A 13776-nucleotide genomic window follows, 5' to 3' on the forward strand; every position below is an offset into this window, starting at 1 on the left:
AACTCTGTATTTGCTTATTTAAACCATGCACAGGCAAATCGATTCACAACATAGTAAAATAGCCACTCATAGGTAAAAGGGACAGGCTCTGCGAACAGGAGGCGAGACCCAGGGATAAAGCAAGACATCTCTGAGATCCCACAACTTGGGAAACATATTAGCATTTTATGTAATTATACAAACAAAATTTAAATTTAAAAAGTAATATAGGCCGGGTGTGGTGGCTTATGCCTGTAATCCCAACACTTTAGGAGGCTGAGGTGGGAGGATCACTTGAGACCAGGAGTTCAAGACCAGCCTGGGCAATACAGCAAGACCCGATCTCTACCAAAAAAAAATTTAAAAATTGGCTGGGTGTGGTGGTGCACACCTGTGGTCCTGATTTTATTAAGCTCATACTCTTTGCTTAATAAGGCAACTGAATGCTGGGACACAGGTCAGGCCCACCTGGCCTCCTGGGGTTCCTCAGGTGCTTTAAAGGAGTCGTCCACCTTGGAAAAAGGGCAAAAGTCAGGGAGGGGAGCAGTGTGAGGACGCAGCTCCTGTTCATGGCCTTTCCAGCAAAAGCAAGGAAGCTGTATGTAATCATGGAAAACAGGCAGACCCAAGGCCCTGTAAGGCAGCTGCCCTAGGCACCTCAGGAATTGGGACCGGGCGCAGTGGCTCACACCTGTAATTGCAGCACTTTGGGAGACTGAGGCAGGGGAATTGCTTGAGCCCAGGAGTTCAAGACCAGGCTGGGCAACATAGTGAGGCTCTACCTGTACAAAAAAAAATTTTTTAACTTAGCCAGTGCAGTGGCTCAGCTACTCAGGAGGCTGAGGCAGGAGCATCACTTGAGCCCAGGCGGTTGAGGATGCAGTGAGCTGTGACCTCACACCTGCACTCCAGCCCAGGCAATAGAGCAAGACCCTGTCTCCAAAAAAGCAAAGAAGAAAGATTACTCAACATATCCTCAGGAGTTTTTGGCTAAAAAAAAGAAAGAAAGAAAAAGAAATGGGACAGATTTGAACCTGGGTGGGGGTCAGCTGAGGTTGCTGTATGGAGGGTGAGCTCTATGCCTGTGACGATTTTCCTGCTTGTTCTTAGGAGACATACACTGAAGCATTTAAGGACTGGGGTCCTGGTATCTGCAACTTTCTCTCTCTCTTTTCTTTTTCTTTTTTTTTTTTGAGATGGAGTCTCGCTCTGTCACCCAGGCTGGGGTGCCGTGGCGCCATCTCAGTTCAGTGCAACCTTCGCTTCCAGGTCTCAAGCAGTTCTGCCTCAGCCTCCCAAGTAGCTGGGATTACAGGTGCCCACCACCATATCTGGCTAATTCTTGTATTTTTAGTAGAGACGGGGTTTCATCTTGTTGGCCAGGCTCGTCTCAAACTCCTGACCTCACGTGATCTGCCCACCTTGGCCTCCAAAAGTGCTGCGATCACAGGCATGAGCCACCGTGCCCAGCCTGCAACCTACTTTCAAAGGATCCAAATTATAAGAGTAAAAAATGATCCAAATGTGAGGAGTAAAAATCACAGTATATAAATGTAGGAGACAGAAAGAATTGATCAGGCAATTGTCAAAAATATGTAGCAAAAATATGTCCTAAAATGCTGACTGGTGAACCTCAGTGAAGCATGTGCAGGGCCTCAAGATACTCTCCTTGCAATGTTTCTGTGTGAACTATTTTCAAAGTAAAATTTAAAACAATAAATACAATTAGGAGATTTCACCAAAAAACCGGACTTTCAGCTTCTCTAGAAGAATCGAAATCTGATGCCCTGGGACCCACATTCCACAGGCTGGAAACCAGCTGAGCAGGGGTCCCTGTGGGCCCCAAGGCCCAGGCCTCACCTGGCAGTGTCTGCATCTCAGGACCAGCCTGGCCCCGAATGTTCCAGATCTGGGCCAGATGTCATGTTCGCATCCAGGCAGGCCTTGCCATCACTGCTCTGAAAACAGGGGCCAGAGCGGCAGGGCTGGGCCACAGAGCCTCAGAAGGATCTGAGTGGATGGCAACCTGCCTTCACCCCCTGGGACTCCAGGGGCACCCCTCTCACCCATTCCACGGTCCTTTCCCAGCAGATGCACAACTGGGACCCAAGGGCCCCTTGGCAGCCCAGGCCTCTCCCCAGGGCACTAGAACGCAGGCCTGGAGCCCGGAAGGCTTGGGACTCATCTACTGCCTCCCACGCCCTCCCAGACTTTATCCCATGAACAGCTTAGAGGAAACAGCTTATCCCTCCATGATGGCTGCAGAATTCTCTTCGAGCAGGGAGGAGAAGGTAGAAGGAGGGAGACAGGGAAGCCTCAGGTTTTCTGGAGCTCAGTGCAAAGGTAAGGAGGTGAATGAGCTTTGGAGCCAGGAGACTGGGTCCAAATCACAGCTCCAGCACTTACTACCTGGATTTTCAGCAGGTCACTTAATTGCCAAGCCTCAGTTTCCCCATCTGTGAAACAGAGCTACTGACGGCAAGTTCACAAAGCATGGTAAAAGTACCAGCATTGTGCCTGCACAGCCTCCACCAGCTGTGCCCATACATCCTCCACCAGACTGTGCCCGCGAGCCCTCCACCAGCTGCGGCCACATGTCCTCCACTGGCATTGTGCCCACACGTCCTCCACCAGCTGTGCCCACACGTCCTCCACCAGCTGTGCCCATACATCCACTGGACTGTGCCCACACGTCCTCCACCAGCTGTGCCTCCACCAGACTGTACCCACTGTGCCCACCAGATGCCAGGCCTCCTCCACCAGGGGTGGGGTGCTTCCTGCCAGCCCTGCCGACAAGGGCTGGTCCTAGGCCCCCTCTCACCCCACCCAGAATGGTCTTTTCTTGCAGCCAATGCTCAGCCCCTCTCAAATGCTGGAGCACAGTGACCCCAGGTGGCCAGCACCTCCCCAGCCCACAGCCACTGTGAGGACAGCAGCCCGGACGCAAGCATTTCCATCCTCACAGAGGCTGTGCTGTAGAAGCCTGCTGGAGAGGGGCGGGCAGGATCTGACGGTCAGGTCCGTCTCTCTCTCTGTCTCTGCATCTATGTGCCCCTCCCTCCTTGGTGAGAAATGGGCATCACATGCCAAACTCACTCCCATCAAGAGCAGCTCCTCGGTGTCTGCAACTCCCCCAGCAGCTGTGACCACCAAACCACGGCGAGTGGGCAGGAGCAGCAGTGAGAGAAGGGGCCAGGTGCTGAAGGCAGTGGGTAGGGACGCCAGGACAGGACAAGCTCCAAGATCAGTCAGAAAACCTTGAGAGAGGTGAGTCGCGGTGGCTCACGCCTGTAATGCCAGCACTATGGGAGGTCAAAGAGGGTGATGTTTGAGCTCAGGAGTTTGAGACCAGCCTGGGCAACGTGGTGAAACCCTATCTCTACAAAAACATACAAAAATTAGCCGGGAGTGGTGGTGTGCACCTGTATTCCCAGCTCCTCAGGAGGCTGAGGTGGGAGGATCACTTGAGCTTGGGAGGTGGAGTCCTGGCCAACATGTTAAAACCCCATCTCTAACTAAAAATACAAAAATTAGCCGGGTGTGATGGTACACCTGTAGTCCTAGCTACTTGGGAGGCTGAGGCAGGAGAATTGCTTGAACCCAGGAGGCAGAGGTAGCAAGTGAGCTGAGATCGCGCCACCACACTCCAGCCTGGGTGAAGGAGTAAGGCTCTGTCTCCAAAAAAAAAATCGTTTTATTAAAATGCTTTATACAGTCCTTAAAAATAAGGAAAACAGAAAATGTGCATTTCCTGATATTTGTAAATCTTCAGTGCACCTTCAAAAGAATAAAGAGCAAAGAATGGGCTGAGTGCAGTGGCTCATACCTGTAATCCCAGCACTTTGGGAGGCCAAGACAGGCAGATTACCTGAGGTCAGGAGTTGGAGACCAGCCTGACCAACATGGTGAAATCCCATCTCTACTAAAAATACAAAAAATCAGCCGGGCGTGGTGGCAGACGCCTATAATCCCAGCTACTGGGAAGGCTGACGCAGAAGAATTGCTTGAACCCAAGAGGCAGAGAGGTTGCAGTGAGCAGAGACCAGGCCACTGCACTCCAGCCTGGGCGACAAGAGTGAGACTCCATCATAAATAAATAAATAAATAAATAAGCGACCAAAACAGGTAGCACGAAGCCTGTGTTTGACGATGAGAACCTCGTGCAGGGACAGCTCCATGTGGACACCCACAGATGGTCTTCTGCAGCCTCTGAAGTGTATGTCCTTTTCCTATCATGCCCATTGTTTATATCCTGCACCTCTCAGAGGAGAAGACGCAGGGCAGGACCCTGTGCCCACCTAGCGGGCAAGCACCAGCCGTGTCTGTGTGCCTGTCCCAGGCCCAAGCGGGCACCCAGCAGGCACTTAATAAACGCCTTAGAATGAGCCTAGGAGTGAGAGCCTAAAATATCTTTAGAAACTCCTGTGAGTCCCTTGGCTTGGCACATTTTAATATGAATTTCAGCCCCAATCCCAGATACACAGTACAGCGAACGTTTAGCTGTGGAATCGCTTTTCCCCTAAACTGGTCCCAGAGGCATGCTGAAGTCGGCGTGAGCACACCTCACATAATTAAAAGCCAGTCTGGAGAACTCCCTTAGCTCCCTGGGTAGAGACAACATGCTTCATTGGAGCTGACAGATCGTTTCCCGGGGGGCCTCAGGCCAAGTGAAGCCGGCTCAGTGACTCCTCCATGCACTTGGCCACCTGCCTCCCCGAGGGGTTCTCCTGGACACAGCATGGGGCACAGGGCTCTCTCCTCAGCAGGCCCACTGGAGAACCCTCCTCAATGCCATAGCCAGCAGGCATTGTCTTCAACACATACAACTGACAAGTTGACTCTAAAATTCACACGGGGCTGGGCACAGTGGCTCACGCCTATAATCCCAGCACTTTGGGAGGCCAAGGCAGCCGGATCACTTGAGGTCAGGACTTTGAGACCAGCCTGGCCAACACGGTGAAACCCTGTCTCTACTAAAAACACAAAAAGTAGCCGGGCATGGTGGTGCACAGCTGTAATCCCAGATACTCGGGAGGCTGAGGCAGGAGAATCACTTGAACCTGGGAAGTGGAGGTTCCATTGAGCTGAAATCACACCACCACACTCTAGCCTGGGTGACAGAGCATGACTCCATCTCAAAATAAATAAAAGTTTCAAAAACTAAAATTCATACAAGAATGCAAGGGCACTTGGAAATAGCCAAGACAGTTTGAAAAGGAATGGAGCAGGAAGACTTTCACTACCTGATCTCAAAACTTACGACAAAACCACAGTAATCAAGACGATAGGGGTATTGGTGCAATGGATTTGCACTGAGAGGCCAGAAATAAACCCTTACATTTGTGGTCAACTGATTTTCAACCAGGGTACCAAGGCAAGTCAATGGGAAAAGAAGTGTTTTCCACAAATCGTGCTGGTACAACTGGATACCCACAAAAGAAAAATGAATTCTGACACCCCGCACACAGAGGGTAACTAAAAGTGGATGACAGACCTACACGTAAGAGCTAAAACTATAAAACCTTTAGAGGACGAAATAGGAGAAAATCTTCATTAACGTGAGTGAGGCGAAGAGTTTTTAGATGTAACCCCAAAAGCACAAGTGAAAAAAAGAAAAAACTACCAGGCACGGTGGCTCGGCCTGTAATCCCAGCACTTTGAGAGGCCAAGGCAGGAGAGTGCTCGAGGCCAGGAGCTCATGGCCAGCCTGGGCAACAAAGTGGGACCCCATCTCTATAAAAAATTAAAAAATTAATGACCCAGGCATGGTGGTGCATGTATATAGTCCCAGCTATTCAGGAGGCTGAGGCACAGAACTGCTTGAGCCCAGGAGTTTGAGGCTGCGGTGAGCCATGATCATTGCGCCACTGCACTCCAGCCTGAATGACGGAGCAAGACCACGTCTTAAAAAAAGAAAATATTAATAAATTGAACTTCATTAAAATAAAAATTTTTGCACTTTAAAAGACACCATTAAGAAAATGAAAAAAGCAAACTACAGACTAGGAGAAAATATCTACAAACCCTGTATCTGCTAAAGAACTTGTATCCAGAACACATAAAGAACATTTACAGTTCGGCCGGACACAGTGGCTCATGCCTGTAATTCCAACATTTTGGAAGGCTGAGGTGGGTGGATCACAAGGTCAGGAGTTCAAGACCAGCCTGGCCAAGATGGTGAAACCCCGCCTCTACTAAAACTACAAAAATCAGCCGGGCATGGTGGCAGGCACCTGTAATCCCAGCTACTTGGGAGGCAGAGGCAGGAGAAATGCTTGAACCTGGGAGGGGGAGGTTGCAGTCAGCAGAGATGGCACCGCTGCACTCCAGCCTGGGCGACAGAGACTCCATCTCAAAGAAACAAACAAACAAAAAACCCTTACAACTCAATCATAAGACCAAGAACCCAATCTTAAAATAGACATATGATTTTGATAAACATTTTATCAAAGAAGTGATACAAATAACTAAGAAACACCTGAGAAGATGTCCAACCCCGTAAGTCATTAGGGAAATGTGAATCAAAACCACAGTGAGGCTGGGCGTGGTGGCTCACACCTATAATCCCAGCACTTTGGGAGGCCAAGGCAGGCGGACCACCTGAGGTCAGGAGTTCGAGACCAGCCATGGTAAAACCCCGTCTCTACTAAAAATACAAAAATTAGCCAGGTGTGGTGGCGGATGCCTGTAATCCCAGCTACTAAGAGGCTGAGACAGGAGAATCAGCCAGGAGGCAGAGGTTGCAGTGAGCTGAGATCGTGTCACTGCATTCCAGCCTGGGCAACAAGAGCAAAGACCTGTCTCAAAACAAATAAACAAACAAACAAACAATGAAATACCATTTTGCACCCAGTAGAATGACTACAATAAAAGACAGACAATATCAAATGCCAGCAAGGATGTGGAGAAATGAGAATCCTCATCCGTCACTTGTGGAAATGCAAAATGGTGCAGCCACTTTGGAAAAGAGGCAGTTCTTTAAAAGCTGGTAAAAGACCCAGCAATTCCACTCCAAGGAATCTATTCCGGAGAAATGAAAAACATACGTTCACACACAGACACGCACAAGACTGTTCATGCCGGTTTGTTCATAATAGTTCCAAACTGAAAACGACCTAAAAGTCCATGGCAGGGAGCAGGGGACAGTGAGTAGATAAACAAAATAGGGTAGATGTATACAGTGGGATGTTGTCAATTAAAATAAAGTACATACATGCACTAAAATATGGATGAACCTCAAAAACATTTTGAGTGAAAGAACCCAGACACAAAAGATCACATATTGAATGGCTCCATTTATTTGTGTACATATTTACTTTATTAGTGCTATTTTTTATTTTTCAGTCAATATTAAATGACTCCATTTATTTATGTATGTATTTACTTCTAGTATCAATAATTTTTATTTTTTGAAATATTTAAATATTTTTTATTATTGATTTTAAAAATCAATAACTTTTAGAGTCACATATTGAATGACTCCGTTTATTTATGTATTTGTTTACTTTTATCACTTTTTTTATGAGACAAGGTCTCACTCTGTCACCCAGGCTGGAGCACAGTGGCACAATCACAATCACAGCTCACTGCAGCCTCAACCTTCCAGGCTCGAGCTCTCTTGCCTCTCAGCCTCCCAACCAGCTGGGACTCTAGGCATGCACCACCACATCCAGCTAATTTGTGTATGTTTTGCACAGATGGGGTCTCACTATGTTGACCAGGCTGGCCACCGTGCCAGGCTGACTCCATTTATTTCAAATGTCCAGAAAAGGCAGGTTGGAGTAAGGATTAACCGCAAACAGGTACAAGAGAATGTTCTGGGGTAACGGAAATGCCCTAAAATTGGATCGTGGTGATGGTGGCAGAATCTGTAAAACTGCTGAGTCATCAAATAGGCTACTTACAGTGGGTGAATTTTATTATGTATGAATTTTACCTCCGTAAGGCTGTTTAAGAAACAAACAGACTCTGCTTTCTGCCACAAGACCCCAGTCAACCCCATTTCCTAAAAACCAGCTGGTTCATCAGGCAGCACACTCTGTTCATCACAGCAGGACATGGGGGAGGCAGTGAGATCATGGGTGGCAGGTCATCTGTCTTAAGTTCAAATCCCTGTCCCGCCACCTTGTCCTGAGCGGTGACTTTGCCACCCTGAGCCTCCGTTTCCCCTGCTGTAAAGGATGGATGGTGCCAACCCTGGACTGCACTGGGATTAGCATGGGTCACCTGAAATTATGTGTACAGCAGAGTCTGGCACATAGCTGGTATTCCATCAAGTGCTAAGCACACTGGCTGTTGGTATGAATGCTATAATTAGCTTGAAAATAATCTGATTCTGCCATTGCAAAAGAGAAACAGTCTTCAATGTTGAACTTCCCAACACTATATTCTGTCACTCTCTCATGCCACCTTCAAATGGCATGGCATGACAAGTGACATTTCTAATTTTGTACGAGAAACACTGCAAGATTTACTGACACCTTCCACCTCCCAGGACACACTTTAAAACCGTGAACTTAGGCAGCACGAGGCACAGGGAATCCCTAAAGGAATAAGACCGGGACACTGCCTCCTTCAGGGAGGAGAGTGTGGACACAATTGGATGATCCTTTGCAGCTCATTCATAAAATGTCACCACCTTGGCTGGGCACGGTGGCTTATGCCTGTAATCTCAGCACTTTGGGAGGCTGAGGCAGGCAGATCGTCTGAGGTCAGGAGTTCAAGACCAGCCTGACCAACATGAAGAAACCCAGTCTCTACTAAAACTACAAAAGTTGCCGGGCATGGTGGTCCATGCCTGTAATCCCAGCTACTTAGGAAGCTGAGACAGGAGAATCACTTGAACTGGGGAGGTGGAGGTTGCAGTGAGCCGAGATCATGCCATTGCACTCCAGCCTAGGCAACAAGAGCAAAATTCCATTTCAAAAAAAAAAAAAAGCTGTAGCTTCCTGGAACACCAGCTATTAAAGCCCGGAGCTGCCAGGGAGGAGGCTGACAGCTGAGGCTGCCACATTGTGAGGGAGCCCAAGCTCCCAGGAGGCCTCACACAGACACCAAGTTCAGGAGCCCAGAGGCACCTCCATATTATGCCAACCCACAGCCACTCCAGTCGCCTGAAGTCACACCAGCCTTTCCAGCTGAGTTCCCAGACATTGCAGAGCAGGGATAAGCTCTCCACACTGTGCCATCTGAATTCCCACCCACAAACCCGTGAGCATGATGAAATGCTGGCTGCCCAGTGCCACCAAGCTTGGAGCGGCTGCTACATGGATGCCATGCTACGCCCTGGGTCTTAATCTTGCAGACAAACGAAGGCACTAAGTCACAGGCCACCTGTACCCCTCCTGTGCCCTCACCTACGCAGGAAGGCAGCACAAGGCACCAACAGGCAAGACACTCAACCTGCATCGAGGTGAACCCTCAGATGACAGAACAACTCCCCTGTTCAAGGCATCCTTGAAATGTCAGTGATGGTCATAAAAATCCTGCTTGAGTCACTCCCAGCTCCTGCTGCACCCCACACTGTGAGGAGCTGGAGGTGCACACTCAGGTGGGGAAACTGAGGCATGCACATTTGGAATGGGGTTTTGCTCGTCCTTGGGTGTGCAGATGCTGAGGGGGCTCTCCACAGGAAGCCCTCTCTGCCTGCAGGCTCTCACTAGGACGCCGCCCTGGGGCCCAGAGTTGCTCCCTGAGGGCCCATCCTCCGCTCTCCACTGTCAGAGAGACTCCCAGCACTGAGGGGGCACCACCCTGGCCATGGGAGCACCCACCATCTGAAGGAAGTGAGGCAGGGCCCTGTTCTCAGCCTCAGCAGCTGAGCGTCCACCCCCAGGCATCAGGACAGGGAGACTTCCAACTCACCAGGGCCTGGTTGGCTGCACCAGAGCCCAGCAAAGGGCCAAACCCAGCTCTCACTCTCAGAGGGCTGGCACCAGGGCCAGACCCTTCCCCAAACACCTCCCACAGCCTTCCAGGGAAGAGGGCCCCAAAGAGGCTGGGCCAGGCAGTGCAGTCAGCCAGAGGGTCCCGCTGTGATACAGAGCTGAGCCCTGGGCCTGCTCAGAGGCTGCCCAGGCCACCCTGTCGCTTGATGGAGGAGATGTGACCTTCGAAGAGGTAACCCAGAACAAGCCTCTTCTCCGCAACAAGCCATCTCTTCAGCCTCTAAATAAGGCACAGTTTGGACGAGTGACGGTGAAGGGCCTGTGATTCACTGCAGATGCCTAATTTAGAAATGCGGAAGAGAAATCTGGCAGACGCCTCCTCCACCACATCCTCCCCTCACGCCCCCCGCAGAGGCCAGAGAGGGCAGCGTCCGCCCAAGGTCACTCGGCAGGCAGCCAGGACAGCACAAGAACCCGGCCCGCAGCGCCCAAGCCCGGTCCTCTCCCTCCTACAGAAAGGAGAAGGAAGAGCCAAAGACACTGCAGGAGGGATCCAGGCACAGACGGGACCTAGGTATTTCTGAGCCAGGCTGCGTACTTCTGAGATTGCACTTACGCAGATTTCTTAGAAGAAAGATCAATCTCACTCACTCTACTCACTCTGTTTGGGCTCGGTGGCTCGCGCCTGTAATCCCAACAATTTGGGAGGCCAAGGTGGGAGGATTATTTGACCCAGGAGTCCAAGACCAGCCTAGGCAACACAGCAAGACCCTATCTCTACTAAAAATAAAAATAATTGGCCGGGTGTGGTGGTGAGCACCTGTGGTCCCAGCTACTCAGGAGGCCAAGGTGGGAGGATCCCTTGAGGCTGGGAGGTCAAGACTCAAAGCCAGTCCCGTGGCCGTCATGGAGGAAAAGGCTGTTTCTCTGAAGCTGTTCAGGGCATAAGTCTGGGAGGGCCTGGGAGGCATTGGGACAAGTCCCAAGCCTTCCAGGCTCCAGGTCTGTGTTCCAGTGCCCTGGGGAGAGGCCTGGGGGTCTCAGGGGGCCGTGGCGTCGGCATGCGGGGAGCTCCCTGAGCCCCAGGGGGTCCAGGCAGGTTGCCGTCAACTCACCAGTCAGACCCCTCTGGGGTTCTGTGGCCCAGCCCTCATCTGGTCCCTGTTTTCAGAGCAGCAATGCCAGGGTACCGGGAAAGAGCAGGAGCTGACAGCAAGATCCAAGTGTGCGCCTGACCCGACAAGGCTTCTTCCTCACTATCACGTTGCTCAGCAACCTCAACTGCACACTATTTTCTTTAAGAGACAGAGTCTCGCTCTACCCCCCAGGCTGAAGTGCAGCGGTGCAATCATAGCTCACTGAAGCCTCAACCTCCTGGGCTCAAGCAGTCCTCCTACCTCAGCCTCCCAAGTAGCTGGGACCACAGGCACACCACCACACCCAGCTAATTTTTGCATTTATTGTAGAGACGGGATCTTCCTGTTGCCTAGGCTGGTCTCAAAATCCTGGATGCAAGCGATCTTCCCACCGCGGTCTTCCAAAGACCCAGGCATGAGCCTCCACACTGGCCCAAGTATTGCTTCTTAAGAGAACAATTTCAGTGATTCTAGATGGGTGGCGCATAAATTCTACACCCGGGGAAATCCAAATTCATGAATTTTTTCTGCTTCTGCAATTCCAAGTGCCAAGTTGCTCGATGGTAGGGCAGGAAAACAGAAAATGTTCCTTCCTTTTTCTTGGGCCCGAGCTAATGACAGCTATGACGTTACTGAAAAAAGAGCAGAGTTCTTTTCTTAATGTGGCTGCTTGCAGAATCATGGTTATTTCCACACAATTAAACGTTGTTTTCCATGAAAACGTCACTTGGAAATGGCTTTGTGCTTCTCCCTCCAAACCCTTGAACTCACGATGAGATACATAAAATCGCACGATGAGGAAATTGCTCACAGAGAAGCTCAGCTTCCTACGACAGGGCCATTACCACACAGGTAATTAAGACTAAGCCACGTTAACCAAACTAAATTAAAACCAAGATGTAAATGCTTCAATTGGCCATTTGCCTAATCATAACAGAAAGAGGGTTCAAATCCAAAAACGACATTAGCTGAGCTCATACCACACAGGAGCAGAGACAAAGGTCCCCAGGCTGAGAGCGGCCTCGGTACACCTGGTGGGGAGCCGGGGAGTCTGGCAGAGGCGACATTGCCCCCACGCCCGGTCCAGGCTGCTCAACTTCCCCAAAAGTGAAAGACCAAAGGGGCCACCAGGAGGCAGGAGAGAAATGAGCGCGGGAGGTGATGTGGCCAGCCAGAGCCACACAGCCAACCACCTACCACCTCTTTCCTACGTCCCACAGGCCGCCCAAACTCTTGCGGCCAAAACCAGCCTGCCCGCCCACCTCCTCTGGGCATCAGCAACCCCCCAGCCTGCAAATCAGCCTTCCTCGCTCCCATCCTCACCCTCCCACACCAGCTCCTCAGCAAAACCCATTGTCCAACCGGGGGCCATCACTCAGTCTGTCCACTGTCCCGTCTCCAACCCACTGGAGCCAGCATCACCTCCGGCCAGGACAACTCGCCTGGCCTCTCCCGGTCCCCGCAGCCTCCTTGTCCTCCTGTCCAAGCCTCCTCCACGATCCCAATACTCTCAGCAGCTCCCACTCTGTCGTGTTGTTAATCCCATAACCACAAATAACCACCCCGACGCTACCTGAAGAATTTTCTTAAACCACGTACCTCTTCACATGTTCTTAAGTTAGCACCTAAAATTCATTATGGCTGAGCACAGTGGCTCACACCTGTAATCTCAGTGCTTTGGGAGGCCGCTTGAGGCCAGCAGTTTGAGACCAGCCTGAGCAAAATATCAAGACCCTGTCTCTAAAAAATTTAAAAATGAGCCAGGTGTGGTGGTGCACACCTGTGGTTCCAGTTACTCGGGAGGCTGGGGTCAGAGGACTGCTTGAGCCTGGAAGGTTGAGACTGAAACCTGCAATAAGCTATGATCACACCACTGAGCTCCAGCGTGGGCCACAGATCAAGACTCTATCTCCAAAATTTTTTTTTTTAAAGTTTTCTCCAGCTTCTTAAACTATGTACCTCTTTGCTTGTTTTTAAGTTAGCATCTAAAATGTTTCATTACAAGTTTAGGTAGTTGCAAAGAGGAGTAACTTCTGGCCTTTTGTAAAAGTTGGTATATTAACTGCCCTCTCTTTTAAATGTAGGCAATGAAATATAAACCCATAGGCCGGGCACAGTGGCTCCCATCTGTAATGCCAGCACTTTGGGAGGTTGAGGTGGGCAGATCACCTGAAGTCAGGAGTTCGAGACCAGCCTGGCCAACTTGGCGAAATACTAAAAATTAGCCGGGTATGGTGGTGTGCCTCTGTAATCTCAGCTACTTGGGAGGCTGAGGTGAGAGAATCACTTGAACCCGGGAGGCAGAGGTTGCAGTGAGCTGAGATGGTGCCATTGTACTCCAGCCTGGGTGGCAACAGTGAGACTCCATCTCAAAAAAAAAGAAAAAGAGAAAGAAATATAAACTCGTAGGGATTAGACACCCACCAAAACAAGATATTACAGGGAAAATTAAAAAGCTCTTAATATTTGGCCGGGTGCGGTGGCTCACACCTTCAATCCCAGCACTTTGGGAGGCCAAGGTGGGTGGATCACCTGAGGTCAGTAGTTCGAGAAAAAAGGTGAAACGTGGCCTCTGCTAAAAATACAAAAATTAGCCTGGCGTGGTGGTGGGTGCCTGTAATCCCAGCTACTCTGGAGGCTGAGGCAGGAGAATCATTTGAATCCGGGAGGCAGAGGTTGCAGTGAGCCGAGATTGTGCCACTGCACTCCATCCTGGGCAACAAGACTGAGACTCACTGAGACTCCATCTCAAAAAATAATTTTTAAAAAATTGG

At 50.2% G+C, this 13776-nt stretch overlaps 1 protein-coding gene across 1 annotated transcript in view; it reads right to left on the reverse strand.

The window, feature by feature from the left end:
• Window positions 1-13776, reverse strand: part of PRKAR1B (protein kinase cAMP-dependent type I regulatory subunit beta) — a 152677-nt gene that overhangs the window by 89526 nt on the left and 49375 nt on the right. The window lies entirely within an intron of this gene.

Source organism: Saimiri boliviensis, chromosome 1 (assembly GCF_048565385.1).
Source record: "Saimiri boliviensis isolate mSaiBol1 chromosome 1, mSaiBol1.pri, whole genome shotgun sequence".
NCBI classification, from domain to species: domain Eukaryota; kingdom Metazoa; phylum Chordata; class Mammalia; order Primates; family Cebidae; genus Saimiri; species Saimiri boliviensis.